The sequence below is a fragment of the Hemitrygon akajei genome, chromosome 3 (assembly GCF_048418815.1).
Source record: "Hemitrygon akajei chromosome 3, sHemAka1.3, whole genome shotgun sequence".
Classification (NCBI taxonomy): domain Eukaryota; kingdom Metazoa; phylum Chordata; class Chondrichthyes; order Myliobatiformes; family Dasyatidae; genus Hemitrygon; species Hemitrygon akajei.
In genome coordinates, this window is record NC_133126.1 from 11,781,182 (window position 1) to 11,804,233 (window position 23,052).

Sequence of the window (23,052 nt, forward strand, 5' to 3'; positions counted from 1 at the left end):
ACTTCACTGAGAGGTGCATGCCGCTGTGTGGCACGAGAGGATTCCATGTGGATTGTCTGAAGATTCCTGATGTAGCTTTCTTGGTGCAGTTGTACCGTTCCATCAACAGCGAGGAGGTGTACATAGTTTCCTCCCATCCAACCTGAACGGCTGACTTTAGCTGACGGATAACTGTTGTGGCAAAGTTCTGTGACCCTCCCCATATGAAATTATATACATGACCTCACACTTGTCCACATTAAACTCCATCTGCCATTTTTCAGCCCCTTCCTCCAACTGGTCCAAATCCCTCTGCAAGCTTTGAAAACCTTCCTCAGTGTCCACTACACCTCCAATCTTTGTATCATCAGCAAATTTGCTGATCCAATTTGCCACATTATCATCCAGATCATTGAAATAACAATAGATCCAGCACTGATCCCTGTGGCACACCACTAGTCACAGGCCTCCACTCAGAGTAGCAATCCTCCACTACCACTCTCTGGCTTCTTCCATTCAGCCAATGTCTAATCCAATTTACTACCTCTCCATGTATACCTAGTGACTGAATCTTCCTAACTAACCTCCCATGCAGGACCCTGTCAAAGGCCTTGCTGAAGTTCATGTATACAACATCCACTGCCTTCCCTTCATCCACTTTCCTGGTAACATCCTCGAAAAACTCTAATAGATTGGTTAAACATGACCTACCATGCACAAAGCCATGCTGACTTTTTCTAATAAGTTCCTGTCTGTTCAAATACTTGTAGATCCTATCTCTTAGTATTCCTTCCAATAATTTACCTACTACCGATGTCAAACTTAACAGCCTATAATTTCCCAGCTTACTTTTTGAGCCTTTTTTAAACAACGGAACTACCTGAGCTATCCTCCAATCCTCCGGCACCTGACCCGTGGATATCGACATTTTAAATATTTCTGCCAGGGCCCCTGCAATTTCAACATTAGTCTCCTTCAAGGTCCGAGGGAATACCCTGTCAGGTCCTGGGGATTTATCTACTCTGATTTGCCTCAAGACAGCAAGCACCTTCTCCTCTTTAATCTGTATAAGTTCCATGACTTCCCTACTTGTTTGCCTTGTTTCCATAGACTCCATTCCAGTTTCCTTAGTAAATACAGATGCAAAAAACCCATTTAATATCTCTCCCATTTCTTTTGGTTCCATACATAGCCGACCACTCTGATCTTCAAGAGGGCCAATTTTATCCCTTACTATCCTTTTGCTCTTAACATACCTGTAGAAGCTCTTAGGATTATCCTTCACCCTGACTGCCAAAGCAACCTCATGTCTTCTATTAGCCCTCCTGATTTCTTTCTTAAGTATTTTCTTACTCTTTTTTATAATCCTCAAGCATCTTATTTCCTCCCTGTTGCCTATAGATGTTATACATCTCTCTCTTCTTCTTTATCAGAGTTCCAATATCCCTCGAGAACCAAGGTTCCTTATTCTTATTCATTTTGACATGTCAGCCGACCCTGCAATACCAGTGACTGGTTCTAGGTAATTCAAGCTATACTTACTTTTGTTTCTCCCAGTAGCTTTGCCTGCTCATCCTAAGGCTTCAGCTTCGTATGAGATACCAGAGTTTTGGTCTACAAATTCCAGTTTGTCCAGTTTTAAGACTGAAACTTCCATGTTCTCTTTGCAATTGTGATAATTCCTGTTTAGGCAAGTCTGGTGTGTTCCCCGCTACAATCTCTTCAGCACTGTCTGTGCCACCATTGAGCAACCCTGGTGGGTCCTTAGCTGCACCCTCCTCATCCCTGTCTCTGCCATGTGACCAGATGCCAGGTAAGTGCTTTTCATTTTTTGTGTTATTCTCTGTGGAGTTCTGGATGTCTTCTGTTTGTGCTTTACGTAATCTGGAATGATGCATTTTCACATATATACCTCCATGTCTCACGAATGTCTCAGCTCCAGCCTGACCAATGACAACTCCAGGACCTTTCCATTCTGTGCAGACTGCTCTTTTGTAGCACACTTTCTCCCCTGTGTCATATTTGTCGTTTGTAGAATGGACCGGTGCCTTCAGTGCTCTTCAAATTCTCTTTGAACACTCTGCTTCAGTGAAAGCCTCCCTTGATGCATGTAGTGCTGAAATATGTTTTCCAACCCACTCACTCCTTGTAGCGCCCTCTAGAGAGGGTGGTCTGTCAACCAGTACAGAGAAAAGGTTTGGATTCTGGCCGGACATCAACTGATATGGGCTATAGCCACGTATATTGTGCATGGGTATTCTTCACCATAAGGACCCAGTCCAGGGCTGTGTTCCAATCATAGTCATTGCTTTTCTTTACCTTCAGCATTATTTCAGTAAGTGTTTGATTGTGTCTCTCCAGAAGTCCATTACTCCAAGGACTATATGCTGCTATTGTCTTTGTTTCAGTGTTAAAGTTCTCTGGCATGTCTCTGAATTCATCTTAATTAAATTCTCCACCATTATCACTGAATATATTCTGAGGAGAGCCATGCACACTTATCCAGGAATGGATGAAGTTTTTACTATTTCTGAGGGTCTCTTTGTATTTACGATGCTACCAAATTGAAACGTGTGAACTCATCAATGACGTGGAGATACCACGCTCCTTGCTCCAGTTCATGTAGGTCTATGGCTACTGTTTCATTGTTTCCAGATGCTAGTGGCAGATCAACTGTAGGCTTGGGCTTTGGTTTCCAAACCTTTGGCATATCTCACAGCTGTCAATGATCTGCTTTAGAATTGAAAAATAATCTCCATCTTTGTTTCCTGAATTCCTGAGCAGTTTCTGAAGTCCGTCTATTGAAGTGTGTCCAAACTGCTTGTGAAGTTTGAGCAACATTTTGCATTCTCATCAATGGTCATGTTTTCTGTGCCAGTTTGTACTTCACTCTCACATTGGTTCTCAGTAGTGTCTTTATCTAGAATGCTCACACAGAGCTGCTGAACTCATCTTGAAACATCATTGCTTGGCCATTCTCCATATCCAGTACTATTCCTGCTTTCTTGAAGGAAATTTACTCAAGAGTAATGGAATGTTCATTGGTACCACCTCCATTTCAATGTAACATTTTGTTTGCCCTATTTTTGCAGGAAATATACTAAGAAATACACTTGACTCTGTTTTTATTTGAAGGAAGGATTGAATTTATGAGGCATATTCAGATTTTGACAACATTTATAAAGACAATTCTAAATCTATGGCTGATTAATTTATTGATTTTGAACCAAAGTACACTTGTGTGCATAAATACAAAATGGAAACTTCCTGATGCTGTATTGTCTTTTGAATTGTTGAATACTCCATGTCCAGACATAAAGGACAGCTAACAGCATGCACGGAACATATATCTGCATATATGAAGATCGTTGGAGAAAAGGCCACTGAGACAACAGTCAGAATTAGTTTGAGTAAAGTCTTCCACAGAAATTCCCATCGTGGAGTCTCTTGCTCTTTCCAAAAGCACCAACACGCCAAGGCTTGCTTCATCTTCTCCAGTTCCAGCACAAGAGCCCACAATCCTGTTTCCTTTTTCCAGCTTGCATAAGGCTTGCTCTCATCAAATGCTGGCAGGATCCTCTAATTGGAAGCCATCCTCTGCTATCACTGCTAACGCCCAAACAACAAGGACATGTTTTTCTTTTGTTTAAATAACTTTACTTTCAATGTCTTCCTTCACTCGTGTACAAGCACGCACACGCATAACAGGGAGAGTGCGCATGCATACTAAATACATAGTCCAAGTGAACAGAACTCAACATACAAGAGGAACCCTATCCCTGGCCGGGTGGACAGATGATAGAGTGAGGGCAGACATGCACTCAATGGAAGAGTTGCGGTTGATGGCAGCATTGATGGTAGAAGAAGGGAAGCCCCTTTCTTTGAAGGAGGACATCTCCTTCATTGTGGAATGACAAGCCTCATCCTCAGAGTAGATGCAGTGGAGATGGAGGAATTGAGAGAAGGGGATGGTATTTTTACAAGTATCAGAGTGGGAAGAGGTATAGTCCAGATAGCTGTGAGGGTCTGTGGGTTTATATTAGACATCAGTCGATAAGCTGCCTCCAGAGATAGAGACAGAGAGATCCAGAAAGAGTGGGGAGGTGCCAGTGTGGCCTCCTGTATATCGGTGAGACCTGACGTAGATTGGGAGACCACTTCACCAAGCACCTACGCTTCATCCGCCAGAAAAACTGTGATCTTCCAGTGGCCACCCATTTTAATTCAACTTCCCATTCCCACACCAACATGTCAATCCATGGCTACCTCTATGGTCACAATGAGGCCACACTCAGGTTGGAGGAGCAACAACTTATATTCTGTTTGTGTAGTCCTCAAGCTGATGGCATGAACATCAATTTCTCGAACTTCTGGTAATGATCTGCCCCGCACCCTTTTTCAGATGCTGCCTGTCCTGCTGAGTATTTCCAGCATCTTCTCTGATAATTTCACAGTTCCAGCGTCTGAAGTTGATTTGCTTTTTAGTACTCTAATTGATGTTAAACTTTACCAGATTAGTCAGGATGTCTATCTTCTTCTCATGCTTCAGATTCACAGATCATCACCAGTCTTGACATCTCCTGTGTGAAGTCAGCACCAAACATATCTCTCTCTCCCCCTGCCCTTTTTAATGGCCAGAGGGGCTGATCCTTCAGCAAGTTTTTAGTCCAGTCCATCATCATCCTCCTCATTCTCCTCTTCACTGTCCTCATAAACAACAGCAGACGTAACACTTCCCTTTTCAACTTCTCTCTGCCTCCATTCAGGACTCCAGATGGTCTCTCAGGCCAAGCAGTGAGGTATTGATGTTCTTTTCTGTGTATTCTCTATATTCTGCTTATAGTACAATCTCCACTGTATTGGAGAAACAAGACCCATCTATCTATCTATCTACCGATCGATTTATCTATCTATCTACAGTGCCTATAAAAACTATTCACCCACACACACCTTGGAAGTTTTCATGTTTCATTGATTTACAACATTAAATCACACTGGATTTAATTTGCCTTTTTTTTTACACTGATCAACAGAAAAAGACTCTTTCCTGTCAAGGTGAAAATAGATCTCTGTGAAGTGATCGAAATTAATTGCAAATATAAACACTAAATAATTGATTACATAAGTATTCACCCCCCCCCCTTTAATATGACACACCATATCATCACTGGTGCAGCCAATTGGCTTTAGAAATCACATAACTTGTTCAATGGAGATCTATTTTTGGAGTCCTGTGTGCAGTTAAGGTATTTCAATGGATTGTAGTAAAAATACACCTGTAGCTGGAAGGTCCAACAGCTGGTGAGTCAGTATCCCGGCAAAAACTACACCATGAATGCAAAATAACACTCCAAGCAACTCCATGATAAGGTTATCGAAAACCACAAGTCAGGAGATGGATACAAGAACATTTCCAAGTCACTGAATATCCACTGGAATATTGTTAAGTCAATCATCAAAAAATGGAAAGAATGTGGCACAACTGTAACTCTACCTAGAGCAGGCCATCCTCAAAAACTGAGTGACCGTGCAAAAAGGGGACTAGTGAGGGAGACCACCTATGACAACTCTGGAGGAGTTACAAGCTTCAGTGGCTGAGATGGGTGAGACTGCAGATGCAACTGTTGCCCGGGTGTGTCACCAGTCACAGTTTTATGGAACAGTGTCAAAGAGAAAGCCATGGTTGAAAATAACTCCCATGAAACCTTGGCTAGAGTTTACCAGAGGCATGTGGGAGACTCTGAAGTCAGCTGGAAGAAGGTTCTATGGTTTGATCAAATGCTATGTTTGGCATAAACCAAACACCACACATCATCAAAAACACGCCATCACTATGTGAAACATGAAGGTGGCTGCATCATGCTGTGGGGATACTTCACTGCAGCAGGCCCTCGAAGGCTTGTGAAGGTAGAGTGTAAGGCGAGTACAGCAAAATACAGGGAAATCCTTCAGGAAAGCCTGATGCAGTCTGCAAGAGAACTGCAACTTGGGAGAAGATTTGTTTTCCTGCAAGACAATGATCCCATGCATTATGCCAAAACTACATAGGAATGACTTAAAAATAACAAAGTTAGTGTTCTGGATCAGAGTTCAGATCTCAATCCAATTGAGAATTTGTGGCTGGACTGCAAAAGGGCTGTTCACTCACAATCCCCATGCAATCTGACCGAGCTCGAGCAGTTCTGTAAAGAAGAATGGGGAGAAATTGCAGTGCCCAAATTTCCAAAGCTGATAGAGATCCATCCACATAGAATCAAGGTTGTAATTGCTGCCAAAGGTGCACCTACTAAATACTGACCTGAAGGGGGTGAATACTTATGCAATCAGTTATTTTGTGTTTGATATTTTTAATTAATTTAGATCATTTTGTAGAGATCTGTTTTCGCTTTGACACGAATGCGTCTTTTTCTGTTGATCAGTATAAAAAAAAACACAAATTAAATCCACTATGATTGAACTTTTATAAGCACTGTATCTATCTATCCATCTATCAATCTATTTATTTATTTGGAGATATAGCCTGACGAGCTGCACCGCCCAGCAGCCCACCTATTTAACATTAGCCTAAACACAGGACAAATTACAATGATCAATTAACCTAGTAACCAGTATGTCTTTGGAAACGACATAATGGGAGGAAACGGATCACCCAGAGGTCATGAGGTCATGAGGAGAACATACAAACTCCTTACAGATGGTGCTGGAATGGAACTCTAGACTCTAATGCCCCAACAGTGTCTCTATTTTCTTAGAAGTTTGCAAAGATTTGGCATCTAGAACTCGGACAAACTTAATGTAGATATGTAGTGGTGGAGTAAAAATATACATGAGTAAAAATCTTTATGTTATGTCTCCGTCTAAATGTGCAATGTGCAATTAATAATAATTTATAATAAATATTATGTACGACAGGACAGTCAGTATAACAGAAATGCAATTGTATCAGCCTGGTAGAAGAATCTGTCCCGGAGCCTATTGGTCCTGGATTTTATGCTGCGGTACCGTTTCCCGGATGGTAGCAGCTGTAACAGTTTGTGGTTGGGGTGAATTGGGTCCCAATGTTCCTTCGGACCCTTTTTACACACCTGTCTTTGTAAATGTAATGAATAGTGGGAAGTTCACATCTACAGATGCACTGGGCTGTCCGCACCACTCTCTGCAGAGTCTTGCAATTGAGGGAATACAGTTCCCATACAAGGCAGTGATGCATCCAGTCAGGATGCTCTCAATTGCGCCCCTGTCGAAAGCCCTTAGAATTTGCGGATCATGCCAAACTTCTTCAACCATCTGGGGTGAAAGAGGTGCTGTTGTGCTTTTTTCACCACACAGCCGGTATGTACAGACCACGTGAGATCCTCGGTGATGTTTATGCTGAGGAACTTAAAGCCGTTCACCCTCTCAACCCCAGATCCATTGACATCAGTCAGGGTGAGCCTGTCTCCATTCCTCCTGTAGTCCACAACCAGCTCCTTCGTTTTTACGACATTGAGGGAGAGGTAATTTTCTTGACTCCACTGTGAATTCAATGTCTCAATAGATAAGAGCTAAATACAAGGGGAGATTGATAAGTTTGTGGCCTAAGGTAGAAGGAGTCAATTTTAGAAAAACTGAACAAACACGAGGAAATCTGCAGTTGCTGGAAATTCAAACAACACACACAAAATGCTGGTGGAACACTGCAGGCCAGTCAGCATCTATAAGGAGAAGCACTGTCGACGTTTCAGGCTGAGACCCTTCGTCAGGACTAACTGAAAGGAAAGATAGTAAGAGATTTGAAAGTAGTAGGGGGAGGGGGAAATGCGAAATGATAGGAGAAGACCGGAGGGGGTGGGATGAAGCTAAGAGCTGGAAAGGTGATTGGCGAAAATGATACAGAGCTGGAGAAGGGAAAGGATCATGGGACAGGAGGCCTCAGGAGAAAGAAGGTGGGGGGGAAGCACCAGAGAGAGATGGAGAACAGGCAGAGTGATGGGCAGAGAGAGAGAAAAAAAAACAAACAACTAAATATGTCAGGGATGGGAGTAAGAAGAGGACGAGGGGCATTAACGGAAGTTAGAGAAGTCAATGTTCATGCCATCAGGTTGGAGGCTACCCAGCCGGTATATAAGGTGTTGTTCCTCCAACCTGAGTTTGGATTCATTTTGACAGTAGAGGAGGCCATGGATAATCATATTAGAATGGGAATGGGACGTGGAATTAAAACGTGTGGCCACTGGGAGATCCTACTTTCTCTGGCGGACCAAGCGTAGGTGTTCAGCGAAACGGTCTCCTAGTCTGCGTCGGGTCTCACCAATATATAAGAGGCCACACCGGGAGCAACGGACGTAGTATACCACACCAGCCGACTCACAGGTGAAGTGTCGCCTCACCTGGAAGGACTGTCTGGGGCCCTGAATGGTGGTGAGGGAGGAAGTGTAAGGGCAGGTGTAGCACTTGTTCCGCTTACAAGGATAAGTGCCAGGAGGGAGATCGGTGGGAAGGGATGGGGGGGACGAGTGGACAAGGGAGTCGCATAGGGAGCGATCCCTGCGGAAAGCAGAAAGGGGGGGGGGGGTGGGAAAGATGTGCTTGGTAGTGGGATCCTGTTGGAGGTGGCAGAAGTTACGGAGAATTATACTTTGGACCTGGAGGCTGGTGGGGTGGTAGGTGAGGACAAGGGGAACCCTATCCCGAGTGGGGTGGCAGGCAGATGGGGTGAGGGCAGATGTGTGGGAAATGGGAGAGATGCGTTTGAGAGCAGAGTTGATGGTGGAAGAAGGGAAGCCCCTTTGTTTAAAAAAGGAAGACATCTCCTTCGTCCTGGAATGAAAAGCCTCATCCTGAGAGCAGATGCAGTGGAGATGGAGGAATTGTGAGAAGGAGATAGCATTTTTGCAAGAGACAGGGTGGGAAGAGGAATAGTCCAGGCAGCTGTGAGAGTCTGTAGGCTTATAGTAGATATCAGTAGATAAGCCATCTTCAGAGATGGAGACAGAAAGATCAAGAAAGGGGAGGGAGGTGTCAGAAATGGACCAGGTAAATTTGAGGGCAGGGTGAAAGTTGGAGACAAAGTTAATGAAGTCAACGAGCTCAGCATGCGTGCAAGAGGCAGTGCCAATGCAGTTGTCGATGTAGCGAAGGGAAAAGAGGGGGACGGATACCCGTATAGACTTGGAACATGGATTGTTCCACAAAGCCAACAAAAAGGCAGGCATAACTGGGACCCATATGGGTGCCCATGGCTACACCCTTGGTTTGGAGGAAGTGGGAGGAGCCAAAGGAGAAATGATTGAGAGTAAGAACTAATTCCGCTAGATGGAGGAGAGTGGTGGTAGAGGAGAATTGGTTAGGTCTGGAATCCAAAAAGAAGCGAAATGCTTTGAGACCATCCCGGTGGGGGATGGAGGTACATAGGGACTGGACGTCCAAAAAGAAAAACCTAGCACGTTTATTTTTCAACATAATCCCCTACTCATCTCCTTCTACCTTAGGCCACGAACTTATCAATTACCCCGATGAGTTATTAACTTCAAAATTTCTGCATAATCTCTCAAAGAGTTGACCTGCATGTGCACGTAACAAGAGCTGTATAACTCATCTCCTTCTACCTTAGGCCACAAACTTATTAATCACTCCTCATACGTACTGAGCTTTAATAAATGCAGATTTGACTCAGAAAGATCCATAACAGACACAGCTCTCCTTGCCATTGATGAAATCCTCAAGAAATGGCATCCATCATTAAGTGAGGGTGGAGTGGAGATAGGCATAACAGGGTGGAGATACGTCTCTATCAAAGGAGATGGAAGGTGCTCCATCCTTCTGAGAACCTACAGGTCACCTTTGGACAAGCTGTAGCACCTGCTTAGCACCCCAAACAGGATCACATGATGCCATAGAAGCAGGTGGTCCATATCACAAGTTTTGGTTATGCGACCACTGATGCCAGGCAGACAACCTCTGAAGAGTATTGATAATGGGTGGGTTCTTCCACCTTGTAAAGACACTGTCCAGAGGAAGGCAATGGGAAACACTTGTGCAAAAAAAAAATTAACCAAGAACAGACGCGGTGATGGGAAGGCCATGATCTCCTGCATCATACAACACAGCTCATAATGAACAAACTTTACAGGACAAGCCCTCTTCTCATTATTATCATCAGGGAGAGGTACAGGAGCCTGAAGATCTACACTCAACAATTCAGGAACAGCTTCTTCCCCTCTACCATCACATTGCTGAATAGTCCATAAAAGCCACCTTATTATTCCTTTCCTATTGACATCAATGCATCTGGGGTTGAGAGGGTGAATAGCTTTAAGTTCCTCAGAATAAACATCACCGAGGATCTCACGTGATCTCTACATTCCGGCTGTGTGGTGAAAAAGGCACAACAGCACCTCTTTCACCTCAGACAGTTGAAAAAGATTGGTATGGGCTCCCAAATCCTAAGAACTTTCTACAGCGGCACAATTGAGAGCATCCTGACTGGCTGCATCACTGCCTGGCATGGGAACTGTACTCTCCTCAATTGCAGGACTCTGCAGAGAGTGATGCAGACAGTCCAGCGCATTTGTAGATGTGAACTTCCCCTTATTAAGGATATTTACAAAGACAGGGGTGTAAAAACGGCCCGAAGGAACATTAGAGATCCAGGTCCCCCAACCATAAACTATTCCAGCTGCTACCATCCGGGAAAAGGTACCGCAGCATAAAAGCCAGGACCAACAAACTCTGGGACAGTTTCTTCCACCAGGCCATCAGACTGCTTAGCTCACACTGACACAACTATATTTCTATGTTATATTGACTATCCTGTTGTACATAATATTTATTATAAATTACTATAAATCGCACATTGCAGATTTAGACGGAGATGTAGCGTAAAGATTTTTACTCATGCATATGAAGGATGTAAGTAATAAAGTCAATTCAATTCAATTCTTTGATTATTATTATTATTTTGCAGTTTCATAGTAATTTTATGTTTTTGGCCTGTATTGCTGCCACCAAATAACAACTTCCACATTAAACAAGACAGTGATAATAAACCTGATTCTCAATGCTGATCTTCTAACTCAAATGACTCAGTTATGTGCACATGGGTTACCTCCAGGTCCTCCCGCAGTTCCAAGATGTACTGGTTAGTGTGTTAATTGGTCATTATAAATTGTCCTGTGATTAGGCTAGGGTTAAATCTATCAGGTTTCTGGGTGGCGTGGTTTGGTGAGGCGGGAAGACCTGTTCTGCGCTATTAATCTAAATAAATTAATAAATATACAGGCTTCCCCTCGATGACTGTGGTCCGATATCACAGGAATCAAATGAACAAAGCTTCGTTCAAAGCAGTGCTTAACACAAGGGGATTAGAAACCCACGGCTCCTATCCAAGATTATCAGCCAGATAATTTGCACAAACAGGCTAAGGGAAAAGCAGATGGAGTAAACTGCTCCCTCTTTTACTTCATTTGCCACGTTAGTCATCTTGAGCCAAGCCAAGGCAGGCTAAGGGAAAAGCAGATGGAGAGAACTGCTCCCTCATTTGCCACATTAGCCATCTTGAGCCAGTTGTAAATTTAGTGCCAATTTAGACATGAATTATGGATAGCTGGTATAGTGAACTCATGCCCACCAGCAAATGTGTTAAAACCTCTTACATTGCAAGAGAGGGCACTTTCATCACATCATCTTGGGCTTGGTTCAAAGCTGCTCCAAGGCTGATGCAGGATTTGGTAAGGATGTCGTAATGTTAATGGGCAATGCCATTGACACATCTATGATTTTTAAAAATTTATTTAGAGACATAGCTCGGTAACAGACCCTTCTGGACCAACAAGCCTGCACCACCCAATTACACCCATGTGACCATTTAACCTACTAACCGGTACATCTTTGGAATGTGGGAGGAAACCGAAGCATCCAGAGAAAACCCTTGTGGTCACAGGGAGAATGTGCGAACTCCTTACAGACCGTGGCGCTGTAACAGCATTACGCTAACTGCCATGTTACCGTGCCACCCCATGATCATCTTTCAAAAACAATCTCAGCACAGAAAAATATGTAATTATGATCACTAATGAAAAAATAGTATGTTAAAAGTCAGAGTGCCTTTCCTTGTTAAAGCCTCACGATGATACTACCGATGAACTCAAAGAGCATTCATTTAAATTGGAAGGATTCATACTGAGGTCGGATCAGAAATTCATTTCTAAAAGAAGGTTTTGAAATATATTGAAAGATTTTGAAACATTGAAAGTTGATATTATCCTTAACTTTGAACTTTGATGTAATATTATGCGTGACACAATTGAACTAACATATTTTGACATTGTTCCACTGACTGCTGGTAGAATGTGTTTGGCAGCATTGAAAAAGAGAATATCAAACAAAAAACCGAACATTACAATTAATTATTGTCTTAATGTCTCTTTCTGAATATCCCAAATGCCCTTTGAAGCCAATAGAGTATGTTTGAACTGTAGTCACTGTGACAACCAATTTGTGCACAGTGCTCCTCTATCAGGAATTATAGAATGTAGAATAAAGCAATCCGTTTGGTGTTGATATAGGTTTATTGTTGTCACATGTAGTAAGACAGAATAAAAAGCTTACACTTCGCATGCCAGCCAGCCAGCCAGTCAGATTATGCCATACAGAAGTGCGTTAATGTACTAAAAATAAAGTGGAATGCAGGATATGCAGTATTTGCAGCTGCTACTGCAGAGAAAATGCAGTTCAGGTAAACAAATAAAGGTACTAGAGCCACAACAAAGCAGATCAGGAAATGAAGAATTCAAGACCGTATCTCAGAGAGGATGATTGTTCTGCTCTAGAGTCTGATAACAGTGGGACTGAAGCTGTCATTGAGCCTAGCGGTCATGGATCTCAACCTTCTATATCTTCTGTCCAGTGGGAGAGGGATAAGAGAGACAGACCTGTCCTTTGTTATGTTGCCTGATTTTCCTAGGCAGGGAAGTGTAGATGGAATCAATGATAGGAGGTCGGTTTCATCTATGTCTAAAGTAATTTCTCCACAGTTGTTGCTTCCCTTTGAATCTGTTTTAGAAATGCAGGTTAATGGATACATATTGGCCATAACTCCCACACTCTCCTGCTTCTCTTCAAAATTGTTCTGTGGCACCATTCTAATACATCCATCTACAAAGGCAGCCTAATTGTCCCTCACAAAAGATGGTACCTCTGACAGTGTGGCACTCCTCGGAAAGTCTGTTTAGGTTTATAAGTCACTGATGTGGCTTTTAAGGCTGTAACCTTGAATGAGACAAAAGAGTTCCTACTGATTCAACAAGCACTCACACATTTTGTACAATGACCAGACTCCACCCCTCAGTGTGATACGAATAATTTGGATACCTTGGTTCTTTTCAGTCCTTTAGTTTTGTGTTTCAAGATTGGTAGATTGGTGCTAAAATTAGGTGTTACCTGCTTGCTAGAGATAAAAGGTAACCGAGCACTGGGGGTTCCACGATAGTGTGTGGTTAGCGCAATGCTATTATAGCTTGGAGTGTTCAGAGTTCTGAGTTTAATTCCAGTGCCATTCCAATAAGGAGTTTGTACGTACTCCCATGAGTAGTGTGAGTTTCCTCCAGGTGCTCCAGCTTCCTCTCACTGTCCAAAGACATGCCGGTTGTTAGGTTAATTGGTCATTGTAAATTGTCCTTTCGTTAGGCTGGGGTTAAATAGGGTGCTGGGTAGCATGGTTTGTTGGGTTGGAAGGGCCCGTCTGTCTGGTATCTCTAAATGAAGGTAGAGCATGGGAGTTTTCCTAGGTAATATTCATGCCTCAACAACGTCACTGAGAAAGAACACATTATTTTATAATTAATGCAGTGCTATTCCCAGTCTTACAAAAATATTTCATCGGCTGTTAAGAGATGTAGACTGTCTTGAAGTTTAAAAAAAAACGCATTGGTGCAGAGCTGCATTATTATTGTTTATTTTTATTATCTGCACTGCGACAGGCAGGAAGGCTCTACAACGGGTAGTCAAAACTGCCCAACGCCTCACCTGCACCAGCCTACCCACCATCAGGGAGATATACAGAGAAAGTTGCCAGCCATCCTGCTGAAGGATCCCACCCACCCTGATCATGGACTGTTAGTCCCACTCCACGCCAGGACCACCACACGCAAAAACAGTTACTTTCCCCAAGCGGTAAGGCTGATTGACACCTCCACTCACTAACTCCACCACTCATCACCCCCCACCCCCACCACCACTAGCTTATTATTTTCTGGCAGAGTCACCTTATGTACAATAGCATCATACATACAATCAATATACTGTATATATATATATATCTAAAAGCTTTCTTATGTATGTATTTATTTATTATATGATTTGTATTTTTTTTGTCTTTGTGTGCATGGGTGTTGGTTTTTATTTTTTTTAAATTAGGTTCTATTGGGTTTCTTGCTTTATGGCTGCCTATAAGCAAACAAATCTCAAGATTGTATAATTTATACATTCTTTGATAAGAAATGTACTTTGAATCTTTGAAACTTTAAATCATATGTATTTATGCTTATTGTATTTTTTATTATTGTGTTCTTTATCTTATTGTGTTTTTTTTGTGCTGCATCAGCTCTGGACTAACAATTATTTTATTCTCCTTTACACTTGTGTACTGGAAAAGATTGAATAAAATCACATGCTCCAAAGAGAAAGTATTTCAAAACTTCACACTCCAAAGATTTTTCTCAGCTCTCAACTCATAAAAAGAAATGGTGGTTGTGTTACCTTACAAATCTTGAATGTGCAACCTAAAATGTACTATGAGGTTTTTTTTCCAAATCACCGAGAAAAAAAATGTACAGCGTAGTTCTTCTACAGTTTAATCACATCAATTTATTAGATATCAATAAGAAAATAAGCTAATTTTAGGATCTGTCGTAGTGGAAAAGCCCAGAAGATTGATGTGGTGGCATGATGTTAGCACAGCGGTTAAACAAAGAATTTATTTTCTAAGCCCTTATTTCAATTGAACTCTTGTAGATCCAAGGGAACCCATCAACAGTCGACACTTAAAAAATCCCAAAGAGTCCTCAGCATTCGTAATTCTCTGAGAGTGCACTCTAGTGAAAAATCACAACTCTCTTAAGAGTATAATAAATTTTCAACACAGATAATTAGAATTTCAGCAAATGACAAACTGGGATCTGGGTAATTACTCGGGATGTGATATTAGACAAAAATTACACATAATTTCAGGTGCATACTTCAGAAGAATAACAGAAAATATACAGCAGTGCTAATATAAATTTGTCTCCTTAAATTTTATCCTGCCTTTTATACGAATACAGTCAGTGAGATTTGAATGCAATATACACATATTATGCACCATCCACACTGTAGTTAGGAATTAAGATGGCAAATAACTCACTTAACGGTTGAGTCCAGTTAGGCTGGGCTAACACGTTTTCAAAGGTTTCAGGATTTAATGCAAAGCATAATGTAGCATATGATGGTTATGTCCTGGAGCAGTAATTCAGGTTTAAATGACAAGCTGATGGCTTCTGTAGACACAATGGCTCTGTTTAAACTGAAAGGGGAGGAAACCAGAAAACATTCGGGCTGATTCATACTAATTGTCCCTGTTTCATCTCTTTCTCTGCTTCACTCTCTATCCCTATCCATCTACCTGCACTCAAAACGTCTCTTATATTTTATTCTTATTTAGAGACACAGTGAGAAGTAGGCACTTCCAGCCCTAAGACCCACACCACCCCCAACCCCAAATTTAATCCCAACCTCAGCACAGGACGATTCATAAAGACCAATTTACCTACCAAGTACATCCTTTGACTGTGGGAGGAAACCAAGCACCAGGGCAGACATACCAACTCTTTGCAGATGATGGCAGAATTGAACTCTGAACTCTGGAACCCTCCGAGCTTCAGTATTGTCATGCTAACTGTGACAATACCATGGTGCCCTGTCCCTCCATTTTAAAAATGAATTTCTCTCCCCTTTCCATTCCTTCTATTACCTGGCTTTCCTTAACATGAACAAAATCAAACATAAATAAAAAGGAAGGAACTTCTAATAGTTATCATAAATGAAAGAGTGGAAACGATAAATAGATGAAACAGGTGACAGACAAGGTTAATAAATATACAGTATTAACAGTCTCACCCCAAGAATTGCAAGCTATGCTGCAGACTTAAGAATCTCTTCAAAAATAAAGGATGTAGACATTATTTCAGTTTAAAATTTTAATTGATAAACTTTTGTTAGGTCGTGGTGGCCTTTGGGAAATCAAGGACTTAAGAATCAGAATCAGAAACAGTTTTATTATCACTGACGTATGTTGTGAAATTTGTTATTTTGTGGCTGTAGAATGATGCAAGTCATTAAAAACTGTAAGCTGCAATGAAAATGCAAACAAATAAATAAATAACTAACGCTAGTGAGGTAGTGTTCATGGGTTAATGGACCATTCAGAAATCTGGTGGCAGTGTGGAAGAAGCTGTTGCTAAAACATTGAGTGTGTTCCTTCAGGCTTCTATACCTTCTCCCTAATGATAGTAATGAGAAAGACTATGACCTGGGTAGTAAAGGTCCTTCATGATAGATGCCACCATCTTGAGGTTCTGCCTTTTGAAGATGTCCTCGATGGTGGAAAACCTTGTGCTATTGATGAAGTTGGGTGAGTCTAGAATCCTCTTCAGTGCCTTTTGATCCTGTACATTGGACCCTCCACACCAGGCAATGATGCAACCAGTCAGACCATTCTCCATGATACAGTCAATGGACTTATTTGGGACAGTACGTAAGCACAGCAGCAAAACCACTTCCTTAGAAGTTTGTGAAGATTTGCATGACGCCTAAAACTTTGACAGACTTTAATAGATATATGGTGAGAGTATCAGGCAGGCTGCATCACTGCCTGGTATGGAAATACCAATACCCTTTAAGAGTGTTTGGACAGAATAGGACTGTTTACTTTAGATCGTCAGAGCCTGAGGGGTGACCTGATAGAAACAGATGAAAATGTGAGAGGCACAGGTACAGTAGATTTAGTCACAGTCTTTTTCCCCGAGATTAAGATGGCAAATACTCAAGGGTGTAGTCTTAAATAACTTTGCCATGGACGATCCCAAGCCCAGCTGCGAAAGGAGAAGGGTTTGACACGGAGCTAGCAACCTCATCCGGTAAAAATCCGGAGCTACAGAAATACCAGCAGAGCTCCAAAGGTCTCATCCCCGGGAGAGGATGGATCCTCATCTGGGAGAGGTATGATGGTCTGGGGACAACTTGAACCATTAGCCCAGGACAGAGCACTTTGGTGAGCTGCTGTCTGTGGCCAATGCCTCAGTAAGGGTAATGGGTTCAAGAAGAAAAAGAATAGTTTTAAGTTGAGAGGCAGAAGGTTTAAAGGAGATGCTTGAGCCAATTGTTTTTTTTACACAAAGCGTGGTTGGTACCTGGAATGTATTGTTAGGGAAGGCAGTTGAAGCAAAGACAACAACATCATTTAGAAGGCATTTAGAAAGACACGAAAATAAGCATGGAATAGAGGGATACAAACCACGTGCAGGCAGATGGGATTCATTAGATTGGCACAGGCATGGTGTGTCACAGTGCCCATTCCTCTACTGTATTATTCTACACTCTCTGGTCTAATGCAGGGGACCATACCTTTCTTATGCCATGGACCAATTCCATCAAGCAAAGTGTCTGTGGATCCCAGGTTGGAAATCCCTGAAACTGAGCTGAGACAGGTAAATATAATTGAGATGGAGATCAGGCTTGAGCTAATCGGGAGACAATCCAAAGGTGTTGATGTCTAGCTTCAGTTCTTCCAGTCCTGGTAGAGAAACAGGAAGTCACAATTTTTCAATTCCAAGTTCAAGATTATTGTCATTCAACCGTATACATGTATAGTGCCAAATGAAACAACGTTCTTCAGGACCAAAGTGCACAGTACAGTACATATAACACATGCATTACACATAAGGTGCATTTACAACCTAAGCTAATAAGTAAACAATATAACACTACAGGCACTTCATACGTGATGAAACCTGCTAGAGACAGGGAGTTCAGTGGTTTAACGGCCTGCGGGAAGAAGCAGTTTCCCATCCTAACAGTACTAACAGTCTAACAGTCCATAAGGGCATAAGACATAGGAACAGATTTAGGCCATCTGGCCCATCACGTCGGCTCCGCCATTCAATCACGGCTGATCCTTTTTTTTCTCCTCCTTAACCCCAGTTCTCAGCCTTCACCCGTAACCTTTGATGTCATGTTCAATCAAGAACCTATCAATCCCTACTTCAAATAAACCCAATGACCTAACCTCCACAGATGCCTGTGGTAACAAATTCCATAAATTACCACCCTCTGGCTAAAGAAATTTCTTCACATCTCTGTTTTGAAAGGGCGCCCGTCTATCCTGAGGCTGTGCCCTCTCGTCCTGGACCCTCCCACCTTGAGAAACATCCTTTCCACATCTACTCTGTCTAGGCCTTTTAACGTTCGAAAGGTTTCAATGAGATCACCCCTCATCCTTCTGAATTCCAGCGAGTACAGACCCAGACCTAACAATTTTTCTTTTTTACTTGCTGAGGAATGATGAAAGTATTTTGTGAAGAGCTTAAACCAGTGATCAAGGTAAATATTATCACTAAAATATCTCAAATGTAAATAATGGCTTAGAGGCACAGTAATGTAGTTATGTAGGCAAATAGTGTGACTGTTGTGTGCACCCTAATATCAGACAAAATGCACTGAGGTTTAAAATTAAATTCTGATAACTAGTTAATCTGTTTTGGTGAAATTGAAATTCATTCACTCAGTGCCTTGTGCAAATCCTAATAGGATGTTGGTAGCATAAATGCTAATATATTCCAAACTGTTTGATATGAGACAGCTTCATGAGTGAGATTTAAGCTTTATTAATTCCAAGGCAGAGATCATAAGTTAAACCCCAGAAAGTTCCTTGATGTAGAGTTAAGGTGAAGAAGGAAAGTTTTTGGGTGATGTCTGAAACATATTCTTGTCTGGTTATTGACCTTGGATTTCTTATAGAATTTCTTACCTTCTGGCCTCAAAGATGAATTCCTGATCCTACTAATCTTAATCAATAAAGACAGCATACTCTAAGAGCACAATGACTAAAAAAGTAACACCCAGGTATTTAACAGTTAAGGTGTCGTTAGTTTTGATCCATGGCTGTTGCAGACTTTACTGATCTAAGCGTTGAGTTATCTAATGCTAATGGAATTTCATTGTGATCAACACAAGGCACTGAATGAAAGAATTTTACCCTAATTGTTGTTGCAGGTTTTTACTTACTTGCTGTCTATTACACCACTGGCACTTAGGGCAACAATGGTGGTTCTCTATCTCTGGCCGTGTTCTGGGCTTCTTCATCATGTCAGTAGCTTCCTCTCAGTTTTCATCACTGTCAGTCATGCAAGTCCCGGGTGGAGACTCAGGAAAACCATCACACTTAGATGCAGAAGGACTCTTCATTGCTGCTTCTGTAACAATATTGTTTTACCAATCAGGGTTATCAACCCTGAGCTGAGTGCCCGAACCTGGAGGTCCGGTAGACCACTCTTAGTCTGTCCTCTCCCCTTTGACCTGCTTGGCATGGGCGACCGTACCAAAAGCCAAAACCCAATGGAGGTTTTGCGGCTTTTGATGTCACTTAAATTAAATATCATCCAGCCAAATTAGGGGCACCATGGTAGCTTAGTCGTTAGTGTGATGTAATTACAGCTTGGAGCGAAGAAGTTCAGAGTTCAATTCCAACACTGCCTGTAAGGAGTTTGTAGGTTCTTTCTGTGATCATGTGAGTTTCTTCCAGGTTCCCCAGTTTCCTCCCACAGTCCAAAGATGTACCAGTTAGTAGGTTAACCGGTCATTGCAAATTGTCCTGTTACAAGGCTAGGATTAAATAGGTAGGTTACAGTCTGGTTCATTGGGCCAGAAGGGCCTGTTTCACACTGTATTTCTAATTAAATGCTAAATAAGATTCTGACTTCTTCCCCCTTCCTTTCCAGTCCTGATGAAGGGTCTCGGCCTGAGATGTCAACTGCTTATTACCATCCGTAGATGCTGCCTGAATTGCTGAGCCCCGCCAGCATATTGTGTGTCTTGTTTTAGATTTCCAGCATCTGCAGTACCTCTTGTGTCTACTCTAAATAAGATATTGGGACTCATGATTAAATTCATGGTTGAAGTGGAAGTTTTAAGGAGAATCTTAAAAGAGGGAAGATGAGGAAGTGAGTCTGGAATCATATATGAAGTATGCAAAAATCAACCTCTTTTTTCCTTGCTTCACAATCGGTACTGTGCAGAAATCCTTTTATTCGGTTTGGAAATGACTGAATAAAATTACTGACTAACAGACCATTCACAGATGTTGTGGAAAGGTTATCAGTGAGTTTTGTATTACAAGCTCGGTGACAGAACCAAGCGCTTGTTAATCAATCATGTGACCATTACCAGGTTATTTGCTAACCTTAAACATTTTACAAAGGAACTATTTTAATTATCATTAATAATTAATTGGGTCTGAAGGGTTAACCATCCAGAAAATGTAGCCTTCAATCATTTGCATTAGAAAGAAAATCATGAATGGCAACTACAGAAATTAATAAGTAACTGAAATATTATTCTTTCAGCTTTTATGACAAGATATCAGTACGAAGAATGGCTTTCGGGTATTACTGTCAGTTAAGAATGCATAAGATAAAAAGTCATTAACGTATCCTTTAACATGACAAAAGTCACCAGATGTTGTAAAGGGCTGAACAAGAAACAGCTTTTGGAAGTTTAAACCCTAGAGCTTTGATTGGTTCTTCATGGAAAGAGGCCCTATTGTGCAGCCTTGTGACTGCATCGAGTCTCTGTGTAATATATTACTACAGGTACTTGCTCAGCTCATAAATCTGCAGCATTTAACCATGCGGTATTAAAGACATCTCGAAACGCAATAAATTACAAAGCATGGGATGAGTGTATTAGTTTTTTTAAAAATCCATCTCCAAGGCCTGTAGAAAGAGGCCAGTTCTAAAATGCAACCATATTTTACTCCGAGAAAGTGGAAAAAAAAGATTTACTTGCACACAGCACAGAGCGATGATGCAAATATTCTCCTTTGTCTTCTTTTTTTTCCCCTCCAGTTTTCCACATAAAAATTGCTTGCAAAATGCCAGAAATCACAAAATCTGGGATACTTTGAAGCACGTGGTAAGAATGGAACTCACTGGGACATTTTTGGCCCTGTGGTATTACTGCCTCTGTTGTATAAGAATAATTTCAGAAGCATTTCTTGACACCTTCTGCCTGGAAGTGACTCAGCTCTATTCCCTCAGTTTGATGTTTCACTCAGATACAGACAGATGACAGACTGAAAAATAAAGAAATCCTTACAGGGAGCAGCAGCTATACTTACCTAGATAAATACCTTATGCAATTGTTGACTTGCCGGTCTGGGTTCGAAGGGTGTGGAGATCACCATCAAGCATATTTCAATAAGTGGTGCCTGTAAAACGTGGCATCTATCATTAGGGACCCTCACCATCCAGGAATTGCTCTCTTCTCATTACTACTGTAAGAAACACCCACACTCAATGTTTTAGGAACAGCTTCTTACCCTCTGCCATGAAAGTTATGCACAGTCCATGACCCCTACCTCACTATTCTGCTCTCTTTTATCGCTATCTATTTATTTATTTAGTTTCATATTTCTCATTATTCATTCGTTCATCATGTCCCACGTGGTATAATGCATAATGATTAAGGTCTTTCCTTGATTGTTCTTGGCAAGTTTTTCTCCGGAACTGGTTTGTCATTGCTTTTTCTGGGCAGTGTCTTTATAAGTCAGGTGACTCCAGCCATTATCAATACCCCTCAGAGGCCACTCTGCCTGGCATCAGTGGTTGTGTAACTAGGACTTGTGATATGCACCAGCTGCTCACACAACCATCCACGACTACCCCCATGGCTTCACGTGGCCCTAATTGGGACTAAGCAGGTGCTACACCTTGCCCAAGGATAACCTGCAGGCTAGCAGAGGGAAGGAGCAGTTTCCACCTTCTTTGGCAGAGACATATCTCCACCCTGCAGCTTATTTCTTTTTGTAACCTGTAGTATTTTTATGTAATTGCACTGCTGCAGCAAAACAGCAAATTTCATGATATACAGTATGTCAGTGATAATAAATCTGAATAAACCCGTTTCTGATTCTGTTCCTGAAAAGTCTGTTGACTGTGATCATAGTAGTAGCAGTAGGCAGTCGTCGATCCCATGGGTTTGTGCTTCTGGTGGGCTGTGTCCTCTCCAGGGTGCAAGCCTGGGTGGGAAGATTTGAAGAACTGGCTTTTGCCCATGCAGCGGGTTCCCCCTCTCCACGTCACTGATGTATCCAAGTGCTGATACAGCTTGTCATCAGTGTCGTCGCAGAGGTTGCCAGAGTGAAGTTGTAAACAACGTCAAACTGCCTCAGAGACCCCGGCTCCAGATTTCTTCCTTGAGATTTACTCCCGAAGCCTTTCCCATGGGTGAGTATGGCCGCAAGGTAGTGGAGGTTTAAAATCAGAGTTTTCCTTCTCCTAGGCAGGCTGCCGTCCAAGGTTGACGAGCCCCACCTACCCGAAGCAACTGGTTTTGAGGCGCCAGTGGTCCGCCTTTGCCCCTTCTCTTGTCACTAGAAACAGTTCCGTCAGGCCTAGTAGCTAAGCCACACGTGAAAACCAAGAGTTGGACTTGGCTGTCAGAAGCTGCTAGAGTCGCACGCCATTTGGTGCACTTTATAGGCAGTGGGGGCTTATCCCCACTACCACCCCCAGCTATGACAACCATAGTTACTGTGATATATACACATATACACTATAATATATGTGGTCTTTAATGATGGAAGTCACTATTTTGAGGCATCACCTTTAACAATAGCTCTCCTTGCTGCGCCACTGTGCCTCCCATCGTTCACTAACTGAAAAAAAAATCTCTTTTTGCACCTTGTTTAAAACAATCACAGTTTTGCACATCCCAATAAATCTCCCTTAACAAACTTTGTTCCAAGGATAAGAACCCTCGGTTGCCAACATAAACTACTCACTG